The sequence below is a fragment of the Neofelis nebulosa genome, chromosome 14 (assembly GCF_028018385.1).
Source record: "Neofelis nebulosa isolate mNeoNeb1 chromosome 14, mNeoNeb1.pri, whole genome shotgun sequence".
Classification (NCBI taxonomy): Eukaryota; Metazoa; Chordata; class Mammalia; order Carnivora; family Felidae; genus Neofelis; species Neofelis nebulosa.
In genome coordinates this window covers 57,992,656-58,008,322 of record NC_080795.1, presented here as the reverse complement: position 1 = coordinate 58,008,322, position 15,667 = coordinate 57,992,656, and the positions used below count along the sequence as shown (strand labels likewise).

At 34.0% G+C, this 15,667-nt stretch overlaps 1 protein-coding gene across 6 annotated transcripts in view; it reads left to right on the top strand.

The window, feature by feature from the left end:
- Positions 1-15,667, top strand: part of CSMD3 (CUB and Sushi multiple domains 3) — a 1,263,431-nt gene that overhangs the window by 218,968 nt on the left and 1,028,796 nt on the right. The gene's annotated exons all lie outside the window — the stretch shown is intronic.

The following is a 15,667-nucleotide window of genomic DNA, read 5'->3' as shown; positions in this document are numbered from 1 at the left end:
AGGAAATTGTCTCCCTTTGACGTATAGAAATCCAATTATGACTCCCTCTTTGATGATGGGCACTGTTATTTAATGTTGTAAGAGAATTTCTAAATCCATACTTAAAATTCTGGGTGGAATTTAACAGCCTTTCCTGTGGCCAAGTTCATTTTTATGTTAATGGGGCATTTGGTTGAAACTAATGGGTCATTACTCATCCCTGAATGGAAAGTTCTGGTAGCAGCCCTCTCAAATGACTTGAACTTAGGTGCAATATTTGAACATTATAAGCTGTATTTATAGTACCTTTATAAAATTTGGAGTGAATTATGGAGGGCTAGGACTAGCTGTACTCTGGGAACATTTCTAATGCATGTGTATCCAGACATTTTACAATTTGACTTAACCTTTTGAGTACAGATTTCATTATTTTTCTTTAAAGTACTAAAATAAAAAAAAAAGATTTGGGAATATTTCTCGTATTTTAACTTTAATTCTCCAGTGTGCACTAAGCACAAAGAAAGTTTTAGGATGAAATGATGAGTTTGCTTTTAGTTATTTTATTTTCTAATTACATGAAAATAGGGCAAAGCTTAGAATAATAAATTTTATCAGTTTTCTGGTTAGAAACAAAGAGAAGAAAATATAATTTATTAACATTTGATTCAATGAAGTTAATATTTTTATTCTTTTTTAAGTTTTTATTTTAATCATCCAGTGCTTATCACAAGTACGCTCTTTAATCCCCATCACCTATTTCAGTCATCCCTCCATCCACCTCCCCGCTGGTAACTATCAGTTTGTTCTCTATAATTGAGTCTGTTTCTTGGTTTGTCCTCCTTTCTCTCTTCCTTTGCTTGTTTGTTTTATTTCTTAAATTCTACATATGAATGACATGTATGCTATTTGTCTTTCTCTGACTGACTTATGTCACTCAGCATTATGATCTCCAGCTCCATCCATGTCATTGCAAATGGCAAGATTTCATTCCTTTTTATGGTTGAATAATATTCCATTGTATATACATACTGCCACTTCTTTAACCATTCATCAATTGATGGACACCAGGGCTGTTTTTCTATCTTGGCTATTTTGAATAATGTTGGTATAAATGTAGGAGTGCATGTATCCCTTTGAATTAGTGTTTTCTTATTCTTTGGGTAAATACCCAGTTGTGAGATTGCTAGGTGGTAGGATCATTCTATTTTTAACTTTGTGAGAAACCTCTATACTGTTTTCCAGAGTGGCTGCACCAGTTTGAATTCCCACCAACAGTGTAAGAGGGTTCCTTTTTCTTCATATCCTTGCCACTACCTATTGTTTCTTGGGTTGTGGATTTTAGCCATGCTGACAAGTTTAAGGTGATATTGCATTGTAGTTTTGATTTGCATTTCCCTAGTGACAAGTGATGATGAGCTTCCTTTCATGTGTCTGTTGGCCATCTGGATGCCTTCTTTGGAGAAATGTCTGCTTATGTCTTCTGCCCATTTTTAAATTGGATTATATGTTTTTATGTATTGAGTTTTATAAGTTCTTTATATATTTTGGATACTAACACTTTATCAGATATGTCTTTTGCAAATATGTTTTCCTAGTTTGTAGGTTAACTTTTAGTTTTATTGATTGTTTCCTTCATTGTGCAGAAGCTTTTTATTTTGGGACACCTTGGTGGCTCAGTCAGTTAAGCGACCAATTTCAGCTCAGGTCATGATCTTGCAGTCTATGGGTTCAAGCCCCGCATCAGGCTCTGTGCTGGCAGCTCAGAGCCTGGAGCCTGCTTCATATTCTCTCTCTGTCTCTGTCTCTCTCTCTCTCTCTGCCCCTTACCCCCTGCTCATGCTCTGTCTCTCTCAAAAAACAAATAAACATTAAAAAAATTTTAAAAATAAATTTTTTATTTTGATATAGTCCCAGAAGTTTACTTTTGCTTTTGTTTCAAAAAGTTGGTATGGCCAATGTCAGAGAAGTTTATGCCCCTGTTCTCTTCTAGAATTTTTTTTGATCTTAGGTCTCAAATCTGGGTCTTTAATGAATTTGGAATTTATTTTTGTGTATGGTCCAGTTCATTCTTTTGCATGTTGCTGTCCAGTTTTCCCAACACAATTTGTTGAAGATACTGTTTTCCCCCCATTAGATATTCTTCCCTGCTTTGTTGAAGATTAGTTGAACATATAGTGTGGGGTTATTTCTGGGTTTTCTCTTTTGTTCTATTCATATGTGTATCTATTTTTGTGTCCGTACGATACTGTGTTGATTACTACAGCTTTGTAATATAACTTGAAGTCCGAAGTGGTGATGCCTCCAGTTTTTCTTTTTCCATATCTCTTTGGCAATTCCATTTTTTTGTGTGTGTGTGGTTCCCTATAAATCTTAGGATTGTTTTTTTCTAGTTCTATTAAAAATACTATTGGCATTTTGATAGGAATTGCTTTAAGTGTGTGGACTGCTTTGCATAGTGTAATATTTTAAGAATATTTCTTCTTCTAATCAATGAGCATGGAATGTCTTTCACTTTGTGTTGTCTTCAGTTTCTTTCATCAGGTTTTATAGTTTTCACAGGACAGGTCTTTCACCTCTTTGGTTAGGTTTATTCTTAGGTATCATTGTGGTACAATTGTAAATGGGACTATTTTCTTAATCGCTCTTTCTGCTGTTTCATTATTGGTGTATAGAAATACAACAGGTTTCTATAGATTGATTTTGTATCCTGCAACTTTACTGAATTCATTTATCAGTTCCAGAAGTTGTTTTTTTTTTGTTTTTTGTTTTTTGTTTTTTTTGTTTTTTGGTGGAGTTTTCCAGGGTTTCTGTATATAGTATCATATCATCTGCAAATAGTACAAGTTTTACTTCTTCACCGATTTGGATGCCTTTTACAGCTTTATGTTCTGACTGTTAAGGCCAAGACTTCCAGTACTATGTTGAATAAAAGTGGTGAGAGTGGACATCCTTGTTTGCTTCCTAACCTTAGAGGAAAGGATCAAATGGTTCTTATCCTTTCTTTTTATTAATGTGGTGTATCATGTTCCTTGATTTTCAAATTTTGAACCACACTTGCAAGCCAGGAATGAATCCCACTTGATCATGGTGAATGATTTTTTTTAATGTATCATTGGATTTGGTTTGCAAGTATTTTATTGAGGATTTTTGCATCCATGTTTACCAGGGATATTGGCCTATAGTTTTCTTTTTTGGTGATGTCTTTATCTGGTTTTGGTATCAGGGTAGTGCTAGCTTCAGAGAATGAATTTAGTTTTCCTTTATTTTCTATTAGTTTTTTTTTGGAAAAGTTTGAAAAGCATAGGTGTTATCTCTTCTTTAAATATTTAGTAGAATTTGCCTATGAAGCCATCTGGTCCTGGACTTTTGTTTGTTGGAAGTTTTTGTTACTGATTCAATATCCTTGCTGGTTATCAGTCTCTTCAATTTTCTATTTCTTCCTGTTTCAGGCTCAGTAAGTTACATATTTCTAGGAATTTACCCATTTCTTCTAAGTTGTCCAATTTATTGGCATGTGGTTTTTCATAATATTCTCATAATTGTATTTCTGTAGTGTTGAATGTTATTTCTCATCTTTCACTTGTGATTTTATTTATTTGGGCCCTTTCTCTTTTCTTCTTAAGTCTGGCTAGAGTCTTACAATTTTACTGATTTTTTTTTTCAAAGAACTGGATTCATTGATCTGTTCTATTGTGTTTTTTTTGTTTGTTTGTATTTCATTTATTTCTTCTCTCATCTTTATTTTTTTTTCTCCCTTATGTTAGCTTTAGACTTTGTTTGTGGTTCTTTTTCTATTTCCTTTTGGTGTAAGGTTAGGTTGTTTCTTTGTGATTTTTCTAGCTTTTTAAGGTAGACCTGTATTGCTATAAACTTCCCTGGTAGGACTGCTTTTGCTGCACCTGCAAGTTTATGAAATAATATGTTTTCATTTTCATTTGTTTCCATGTACTTTTTCATTTATTTAATATCCTGACTGACTCATTCATTGTTTAGTAGCATGTTATGTAAGCTCTATGCGTTTGTGTTCTTTACAGATTTTTTTCTTGTGGTTGATTTCTAGTTTCGTATCGCTGTGGTCAGAAAAGATGCATGGTATGACTTTAATCTTTTTTGAATTTGTCTAGGTTTCTTTTGTTGCCTAACATATGATCTATTCTGGAGAATGTCCCATGTACACTTCAAAAGAATGTGTGCTCTGTTATTTTATGATGGAATATTCTGAATAGATCTGTCAAATCCATCTGGTCCATGTGCCATTCAAAGCTATTATTTCCTTGTTAATTTTCTGTTTAGATGATCTGTGCATTGATGTAAATGGGGTTAAAATCCCCTACTATTTTTGTATTATTATCAATGAGTTGCTTTATGTTTTTTATTAATGGTTTTATGTATTTGGACTCTCTCAAGTTAGGGGCATGCATTTTTAGAATTGCTATATCTTCTTGTTGAATTGTCCCCTGTATTATTATGTAGTGCCCTTCCTTGTCTCTTATTACAGTCTTTGTTTTAAAGTCAACTTTGTCTGATATAAATATTGCTACCTTGGCTTTCTATTCACATTTATATACATGATAGATGTTTCTCCATCACCTCACATTTAATCTGCAGGTGTCTTTAAATCTAAAATGAGTCTCTTGCAGGCACTCTATAGATGAGTTCTTCATTTTATCCATTCTGTTACCCTATGTCTTTTGATTGGAACATTTAGTCCATTTACATTCAAAGTAGTTTTTGATAGCTATGTATTTATTGCATTTTATTATTTGTTTGTGGTTGTTTTTGAAGATTTTCTCTTATCCTTTCTTGTCTTTCTCTCTTTCATCATTTGGTGGTTTTATTTAATAATATATATAGATTTCTTTCTCTTTATTTTTTGCATATTTATTTTGGATTTTGATTTGTGGTTATCATTCTGTTTGTTTTTAACATGTTCTGCCTATAGCAGTTTATATTAAGTCTATAGTCATTTAAGTTTGAACTCATTCTTTACTCCTCCACTTCCCACAATTTAGGTATGTAGTTTCATTTTTATATTCTTTTATTTTGTCAATTCCTTGACTGATGTCTTACAGAAATAATCATTTTTACTGCTTTTGTGTTTCCTACCTTCATATTTTCATTTTTGTTTTTCTTTTCCACTCAAAGTGTCCCCTTTGATATTTCTTATAGGGCTGGTTTGGTGCTTAAGGATTCCTTTAGTTTTTTTGTTTGTCTGAGGAACTCGTTACCTCTCTTTCTATTCTGAATTATAGCCTTGCTCGATAAAGTATTCCTGGCTGCAGGCTTTTACCATTCAGCACTTTGAATATATCATGCCACTCCTCCTTTGTGGCTTAGGAAGTTTCTGCTGAAAAATCCACTAATAACCTTATGTGGTTTCCTTTGTATGTAAATGTCTTTTTCTTTTTTAATTTTCTTTCTTTCTTTTTGTTGTCTTACTGATTTTAATACTTTTTTTTCTTTATCACTATATACTATTACTTTAAATATGATATATCTTGGTGTGGATCTCCCTTTTGTTGATTTCGTTGAGGTTCTCTGTGCCTCCTGGATCTGGATATCTATTTCCTTCCCCAGATTAGGAAAATTTTCAGCTATTATTTTTTCAAATAAATTCTCTGCCCTCTTTCTCTCTCTCATTCTTCTGAGACTCTTGTAATACAAATGTTATTATGTCTGATGAAAAAGTTACTGATTTCCCTAAGTCAATTCTCATTGTGCATAATTCTTTTTTTCTCTCTTTTGTTCAGCTTGATTACTTTCCATTACTCTGTGTTCTAGGTCATTAATTTGTTCCTATGCTTCTTCCAGTCTGCTATTCATTCCATTAAACATGGTTCTCATTTCATTTATTGAACTCTTTATCTCTGCTATATTATTTCTTATCTCTGTGTTAACAGTCTTACTGATGTCCTCCACTCTTTTCTCAAGTCTGATGAGTGTCCTTATGATCATTGCTTAAAACTTTCAATCAGACATGTTAATTATATCTATGTTGCTTAGATCTTCTTGTTCTGTTCTTTCATTGGGAACAAATTCCACTGTTTTTTCATTTTGTCTAAATCTCTGTGTCTGTTTCTGTGTGGTAGGAAACTCAGCAAAGTCTCCTGTCATAAAGTAATGGCTTTATGACAAAGAGGTCGTGTAGTGCTATACTACAGTATAGTATCTTCTCTTCCCCAGGACTTGGGGCTTCCAGGAGTGTCTCCAAAGTGTACTGCATCCTCTCTTTGCCTGTTGTGGACAGTCTTTGATCCCTGGCCTGAATGTGGCCCATTTTAACTAGATGTGCTCTAATCTGCTTGTGAAATGAGATTTATCAACCCTGCCACCAGAACCAAGGCCTTGCAAAAATCACAGGGCAGGAGATGTGGTGTGGGCAGGGGTTTGGGCTAGTCTTCTGGGGGAGGTGGCCCACCACAATGTGAATGAGGCTGTTTTGACTGGGAGGGGCAGTTCCACTGGAGCTGAGGGGGCAGGGCTTGGAGTAAGCAAGTTAGGTAGTGAGTGTCAGCATTGTACTTTTTCCCACAGGTAGCTCTGTGCTTAAGCTGACAGGGAGGGGAGGGAAATGGTGCCTTCCAGTTCCTTTGTTCCTAGAGGGGTCTCTCCACGAATCCTGTCTTTCTGGACATGCTCCAAGATGAGCAAATAACCTCCCCATTGTGTGCACCAGGTGCTCTTCAGGTTGCTGTTTCCACACTGTGTGTTCACGGGATGTTTCCTGCCTTTTCTCCAAGAGCCGTCCCAATATCTTCCAAGCTCTCTAGAGCCAAGCAAGCTGATATTTAAAACTCTAGGCATTAAGCCCTACTGGTTGCCCCTCTTACTTTCCAAGCCAATTGCAATGGAGATTTGTTTTCCCCCTGTGCTCCCCTGTGTGCTGGTCTGTGTTTTGCCCTTCTCTGCTACTGTGGCTACCTTGCCACCACAGTGACCATGATCTATTTGTTTCTCACACTGTGTCTCCACGCTTCCTACCTTATTTGATGTGCCTACTTCTTTACCTCTACTTGTGAAGTTTGTTCTGCCAATTTTCAGACTGAGTTCTGGGTTATTTGAAATAATTTGATAGTTATTAGTTATTTTTGTGGGAAAGGATGAGCCTAGAGTCCCCCTTCTTGTCCATCTTCCTCTCTCCTAAAGTTTATTTTTTGAGGTCATTGAAGTTCCGCAGATTTTGATATGATCCCTGAGCAAATATTCAATGGTATGTACATATTTTGTCAGACCATTTTTTGAAAGTATTAAGAAATTGCCTGGATACTAGAGGCCCTACTCCTAATAAGCTTCATGATCTTCTAAATGTTTAACATGTTTCTCACGTTCAAATGTAAAATGAGGAGACCTGTCTAAATGGCTTCAAAATATTCTCTATGTATTAATTATTATGAACTTTAATAGAAAGGGGAAGAGTAGTAGATTTCCCCTCCCCCTCAGCTTTATTAGGTCATGATTGACAAAAACTGTATATATATATATAAGGTGTGTAATGGGATACTTTGATGTATATACGTTGTGAGGGGATTACCACATTCCAGCTAATCAGCATATTTATCATTGAGGGGTAAATTATTGAATTTGCTAAATTTTGGAAAAAGACGGAATAGAAAAGTGTAAGTGTGGCAGGATGAAGGAGTTTGTTCATTTTTTAGAGAGATGTTGGAGAATTTCAAGAAATTCAGTGTTTAATCATGGCGACTCATTCCAGGATAAGGAAGAGAGGAGCCCAAAGCAAGAAACAAGCTATTATGGCTCAGCAGACATTTTGGAAAATGTATACTTGAAGTCTAGCAGGGTGTGGACTGCCAGATCACACACAGGATATTAAAAGGGATTTTATATTCTGAAAAGTGGTATCAATTTATATGTTTGCAGCTCTAAAGTGGGTGAAGTATATGGAAAAGCATTATATATAATTGCAGAGGAACAGATCATGTCAGGCTTAAGGAAAGAATTGTAGTGTTTTTAAACTTCAGTTTCATTGAGGTATAATTGACAATATTGTAAGAATTATATCTGAAAGAAAGTCATATAACTTGATCCTAGGATCAGAGAGACAGGTCTGGCAAATAAACTGACACAGCGAGGACATGAATTTCAGTCCACGCACAGGAGCTAAATGTGTTTTCTAGCATTTATTCTTTGTGTATAAGATAAGCTTTGAAGGGCCTGGTTTACTTCAGTGGAAATTCAACGTTTTCAGTACATGTTGCATGGATCATGATCCAGGAAAACTTCTCACAAAAAGGAAGAAAGGTGGTAGGAGAAAATATAGGCCTGGAGGGAGATGAGCAAATGGATCAGTGACAACAGGAGAAAAAATATAGAATAGTTGGAATGATTAAATATCGTCATTAGAGATTGTTTTAAAGTTAGAAAGTGAAGCAGTGAAAAAATGGAAAATTAGAGTAGTGAATTGCAAGAGAAAAACGAACCTTACACTGATCTTAAGGCAGAAATATATGAAAAGAATGTCCATTGTACTTATCTAAAGAGGAAATTATAGCACTATCTAAAGGTCTATCATTACCAGTAGAGAAATGAAAGATCAGTAAGCTAATTTCACATAGAACAGACAAGAAAAAAACATTAGTTGGTTTTTATCACCTGACTTGTCCTGATGTTCCAGCATTCTCTGTGGTGAGGGCCACAGAACTATCAGGTGAATCCCCCAGAAGCAATCTGAATCCTGGTTTGGAAAATATGATGTGATAACTTTGACCTATACATTGGGTTACTTCATATCTGGACTCATATTCAGCTTTGTTCTTAGTTTAACATCCACATTATTAATGTGTGTTCCAGTTATGAGAACTAAGTTCTTATTTTATTGGGTCAGGGAGTCCTGCCCTAAACCATCTAGTTTCCTTTTCCTCAAACTGAACAGTCATTTCCTTATACCCCCAATTTTGCAGAATGCCTTTTATTCTTTACTTATCTGTGTGTCCTGACTTTCTACTAGTCGGGCTTCTGTAATCTGTTGAAATGATATAAGGAGCTAGTGTCAAATAAAGGTACTGACCTTTCTTGTTTCATCTGTTTAACACAGTTGAAATTCTTGTATCTATCTACAGTATATCTCCATGTGATATTTATGATTTTAAGGAAAGAAAGTTAAAATTTTAGGAAAAGATGGACATTTGGACCTTGAAATATAATATTATTCTATCAAAGACTTTCCCCCAACTTTTAAGTTTGATAAAAAATGAAATTGCCTTAGTCACAGTAGAGAATGTCATCAAAAGTGGGTAAAACTTGGAGAGATTAAAACATTTTTTTCCTTTCCTTTTTTTTTTTTTTTACCCCTATGGAGTTTGAGTTAGTGGTGAAACTTCTCATCTAAATGAGAAACAGAAATATTTGCAAATCTCTGAATGTAAAACAATGAAGAAAATTTAAAAAAGGTGAAATATAGGCTTTTTTAAAAATTAGAATGGATTAAAGAGAACTAAATTGACATTTGGTCTTTTTTCCAAAGAAATGCATCTGTAGGGGCACTGGAGGAAAATATATAGAGAAAAAAAAATTAAGCATTTGTGAATCATCCTTTGTTATTGGCAATATATAGAATTGTCAGTGTTCTGAAAGCAATGACACTTGCTATGGAAATCGATGTTCCAGACATTGGTTTACGGTTTATGATTATCGATGTAATCAGGAAGAAATTGGAAATTATTGATTTTGGCAAGTAGACAGAGACAGAGAAGGAAAGATCATTAAAAGATAAAGGATTTGTAGAAATTAGAAGAACAATTACTGAGAAATAATGAATATTATTCAGAAAATTGATCACATTTGTAAGATTTTAAAAATTTTTTTCTAATAATAACAGCAGTATTAAAGAAGAGAAAAAAAATGCATTTTGTTATCTGTGAAAAATTTAACTATAATATTTGTGCATAATATATTGAGGGCTTATTAGACACAAAATTTCCCTAAAGAAGTATTTGACCAGACTATGCCTTAATTGTGTTATATGCATACTTATTAAATCCATGTAGTTCTTAGGAGAAATACAACATTTATTTTTTAATTTTTATATAAAGACTTAAACACTCTGTCAAATGAATCAGGGCGATGGTCAGATTATGGGGAGATGAGATAACTTAAGTTAATGCATTTTACCTCTTAATTTCTTGACAAGTCTCCAGCACAGGGGTCAAAAATTGATATGTCATAAGCAGGAAAGAGTATCCAATGGAAAAAAGACAATGGAAAAAAGTCTCTTTAACATATGGCCCTGGGAGAACTGGACAGCAACACGTAGAAGAATGAAACTAGACCACTTTCTTACACTATTCACAAAAATAAACTCAAAATGGATGAAGGACCTGAATGTGAGACAGGAAACCACCAAAACCTTAGAGGAGAAAGCAGTAAAAAACCTCTTTGACCTCAGCCAAAGCAATTTCTTACTCGACACGTTTCCAAAGGTAAGAGAATTAAAAGCAAAAATGAACTATTGGGATCCCATCAAGATAAAAAGTTTCTGCACTGCAAAGGAAACAATCGACAAAACTAAAAGGCAACTGATAGAATAGGAAAAGATATTTGCAAATGACATATCAGTTAAAGGGCTAGTATCCAAAATCTGTAAAGAACTCACCAAACTCCACACCCGAAAAATGAATAATCCAGTGAAGAAATGGGCAGAAGACACGAATAGACACTTTTCTAAAGAAGACATCCAGATGACCAACAGGCACATGAAAAGATGCTCAATGTCACCCCTCATCAGGGAAATATAAATCAAAATCACACTGAGATACCACCTCACACCGGCCAGAGTGGCTAAAATGAACAAATCGGGAGACTATAGTTGCTGGCGAGGATGTGGAGAAAAGGGTACCCTCTTGCACTGTTGGTGGGAATACAAACTGGTGCAACCACTCTGGCAAACAGTGCGGAGGTTCCTCAAGAACTTAAAAATAGATCTACCCTATGACCCAGCAATAGCACTGCTAGGAATTTACCCAAGGGATATAGGAGTGCTGATGCATAGGGGCACTTGCACCCCAATGTTTATAGCAGCACTTTCAACAATAGCCAAATTATGGAAAGAGCCCAAATGTCCATCAACTGATGAATGGATAAAGAAGATGTGGTTTATATATACAATGGAATACTACTTGGCAATGAAAAGGAATGAAATCTGGCCATCTGCAGCAACATGGATGGAACTGGAGGGTATTATGTTAAGTGAATAAGTCAGTCAGAGAAAGACACCGTATATTTTCACTCATATGTGGATCTTGAGAAAGTTAACAGAAGACCATGGGGGAGGGGAAGAAAAAAAAAGTTACAGAGACGGAGGGAGGCAAACCATAAGAGACTCTTAAAAACTGAGAATAAATTTAGGGTTGATGGGGGGTGGGAGGAAGAGGAAAGTGGGTGATGGGCATTGAGGAGGGCACCTGTTGGGATAAATCATGGGTGTTGTATGGAAACAAATCTGACAATAACTGATATTTAACATAGAAAATTGATATGTCATATTAGCTTACCTAAATAAATGCTACCAATGGGTTTCCATGAGGGAAATGTTTTTGAATATTGTATTATTTAAGTTATTTAAATCAGTATTTAGGAAACGGGTTATTTAACATGGCTGAAATATGAAAATATTTTCTGACAGGAATTTCTCTTGCTTTAAGACATTATATAGAAGACTCCCCCCCAATCAAGAAGGTGCTGTTTTATTTATTTATTTATTTATTTATTTATTTATTTATTTATTTATTCTGTGCTTTCTTTAATAAAGGCTAAGCAAAAGTTAAAAAGAAATAGCTACATTTCTTATACCAGTCTTCTTCTTACTCAAGAATTCTAATTGTGTAGTCAGTTTCAGGTTTAGGTTACAGAGGTCTGTAACAATTCAACTAATTCAATACGAATCCACACTCGAATTTTCTTTTACCCATAGAATACTTTGTGCTTTCTACTGCTTTTTATTGTCTCTTCATTATTGTGAGACATTAATAATCACCAAAATAATGACTCTGGTTATTAAATAATCAACTATTCATACATATATTTACAAATTCTGCAAGCGTCATAAAGTAGGAGAAATGCCTAATTTGTTGATTCACATTTTGCATACAGTGGATATTTACTCTTCATATATCATTCTGTACACAGAACTTTTTTTATCATGTTAGCTTAATTCCTCGTGGTAAACATTCTTCATTAGTTACAATTGTCACAACTTCCTAAAGTTCTGTAATTTCTACATTATTTTTAAATCCCCAATTGTGACCTTCTGAAATACGGCCATTTTTATGTTGGTTAGAAATAAATCTCTTTAATTTTCTTTGATGATGTCATCAATGATTACTCTTCTAGTGGTTTTTATCCTCGTGAATGAGACCATTAAACTCTGTGATATTTGATAGTTCCCTTTTGATACTTTCATGTTCCTCATCTGCCATATCCAATACATAATATGCACCTATATCCTAAAGAGCTTGGAATGCATTCTTTGCATTTTTTTCTATCTTTATCTTATCAAACACTTAGTCTGTTTGACTCCACCTCCACCTCTACCTTCCCTTTCCCACCTATGTATACCCTCTCTTCTTTTAAATCCAGACTCCACTATGCAATCAGTGTGATCTTTTAAACATTCAAATCTGTTTGGGTCACCAAAAAATGTAAAGCATCAATAATATTTCACCAATATTCCTAAAAATATTTAAGTTGGCTTGGGACTCCCTACATAAAATCTGATTACCATGAACTGATTTTCTTTTCCACCTATCTGTATTAAAAGGATAGAAAAATATATACTACACAAAGTAATAAAAAGAGAGCTAGAATGGCTATAATATCAGACAAAATAGATTTTAAGATTAGAACTGTTGCTACAAAGAAACATTTATGATGACGAAATTGCCAATTTTTCAAGAATCCATCACAATTATAAACATATATGCACTTAACAACAATCAGAGGCCAAAACTCCAGTAAGCAAAAATTAACTACAGTGAAAGGAAAAATGGATAATTCAACAATAGTTGATAGCTTTAATAACCCATTTTATTCACAGACCAACTAGGCAAAAGGTAAATAAGGAAATAAAGACTTGAACAACACTATACATCAACTAGACATAACAGACATGAATAAAACACTCTACTCAACAATCCAAGATTAAGCCATTCTGAAATAAACCCTTAGATTGTGATCAATTGATCAATTGATTTTCAACAAGGGTAATAAGACAATTCAATAGAAAAAGAATAATGTTTTCAAAAATGGTACTGGGATAATTGGATATCTACATTCCAAGGATTGAAGCTTAATTACTACCTCATACCATACACAAAAATTAACGCAAAATTGGCTAGAGACCAGTGCCTGGCTGGGTCATTCAGTGCCTGGAAGGCTCTGTTGGTAGAGCGTGCAACTCTTGACCTCAGGATTGTAAGTTTGAGTCCCACATTGTGTTTAGAGATTACTTAAAAATGGGTTAGTGACCTAAATTTAAGATTAAAATTACAAAACTCTTAGAAGAAAGTGGTATATCCACACTATAGGATATTATTCAACAATCCCAAAGAATGAAACACTTGTTTTTGCTACAACACACATGAACCTTGAAAACCTGAAAACAGAAGACTAACAAATTGTATTGTCTCTCTTATAAAAAATCCAGAACAGACAATTCTAGAGAAACACAATGTAGGTAAATAATTGCCAGGTTGTAAGGGAAAAGGGGAATGGGGAGAGATTGCAGGTAGGTTGGGGTTTCTTTCTGGGGTAATGAACATATTTGGAAATTAGCAGTGATGTTTCCATAACTGTGATTATACTAAATCATTGACACTTTAAAAGGGTGATACATCTGTTACATGAACTATATCTCAATGAATGTGTTATTTAAAAAGTTATGGATAAATAATTTTCCATCAAATACATATTTTTCTATTTCTGTTCTAGGAAAAAGTTATTATATATTATCTCTGGATTTAATGGAGATAAGGAAAATTCAAAAGAAAATTGGAAACAAATAAATCAAACAAAAGGATACAGGTTAAAATCACTTTAATCACCTTTTAAATTCATGCAGATCTATTTTACACTTCGGCCAATTTGTCTTTTATTTATTTATGTTTGAGTAGCATAACTTTTAAATAGACTGTAAAGATCCATGTCTTATTTTGCCTACATGTAGACAGAGAAAACTTTTTATTTGTTTCATCTAAAAATAATATTCTAAACAGTTAGTTAAGAAAGACTCATTGAGAATCCTGAGAATTCACATTACATTCTAGGTACAATCCATGCCCCCTAGAACTTTCTCATTTAATAGAGAAAAAACACCTCATACATAATGGGATTTCACATCTTGGAGAAAGAAAGTATACAAGTGAACATTTTATATTTAAACACTGCATAATAAAATGTTTGGTTACCACAAATCTGCATCAAAAGTGAATACATTTCTTTTGAAAATTCGGAGAAGATATCAAACTCCATTCTGTTATAGAGCAATGAGTTCTTATAACAGAGAACTATTATTAATGCCACAGTGGAAGCAGATCTCAATGCCATGATAATCTAATCACTTGTCTTTAATACGATGTTAGTACGATTTATCATGATTTTCTGATTGGTGAACTTCAACCATTCTGGCAGCTGTCCACAGAAATTTCCGTCACTTATTTTAACTAGTTGGATGTTACAATGCAAGTCACAGAGGCAGTACAGAGCTGACATGTTTGATTGCAATTAATTAACAACATTAAATGCTCCTAGTGTCTGAAATGATATCTGATGGCTTCTTGAGAAATCAATGAAAAGAACTCTATTATACTAGTATTTTATTCTTGTCATCAAAGTGTATGTGCATAAGTACATGTCCCTAAAAACAAGGTGAACTCTAAAATATTGATATTCCTTTCATGCCAATAACATATAAATTTTTAGCATATTGACAATAATTATTTAGTTTTCCTAGTTCTTTTATTAAATCTCAAATAATTAAAAAATAGGAAAGAAAAAAATTAATTGCTAATGTGGTTCCTCAACCTTAAGGAAGAATTCAAACTATTTGCTTTGAAAAATACAATGGTATTGGGGCTCCTGGGTGGCTCAGTTGGTTAAGCATCCAACTCTTGATTTTAGCTCAGGTTATGATCTCACAGTTTGTGAGTTCAAACCCTGTGTCGAGCTCTGCACAGACAACATGGAGCCTGCTTGGGATTCTCTCTACCTCTTTTTCTGCCCCTCTGTCTCCCCCCCCACCCCCTTGCTCACTCTGTCTCTCCCTCAAAATAAATAAATAAACATTAAATGAATAAATAAAAACATGTTTTAAAAAATATTGTGGTGTTTATATTCTTAGTATAATGAATATTTTACCAATCTAAAATTGGGTGTATATTTATGCATACAGCTATTATGTATGCATATATATATATATATATATATATATATATATTTATTTATTTTATTTTATTTTTTTCTTTACATAAACAGTTATCTTGCTGACCAAGTATACTATTCATTGCACACCAGGACCTATCAGAAAGAAAAAAAAAAAAACATGCAGAAAAACTTTTCTGGTGTCAGCATGAATGCCTTTCTGATAAATTCAGTGATGTGTGTCAAAGGACAGGATAGAATCCTCCCACTCAAATTTTATTTTCTTTTTTGAAGTGACATCCATTCTTTGGAATTTCTA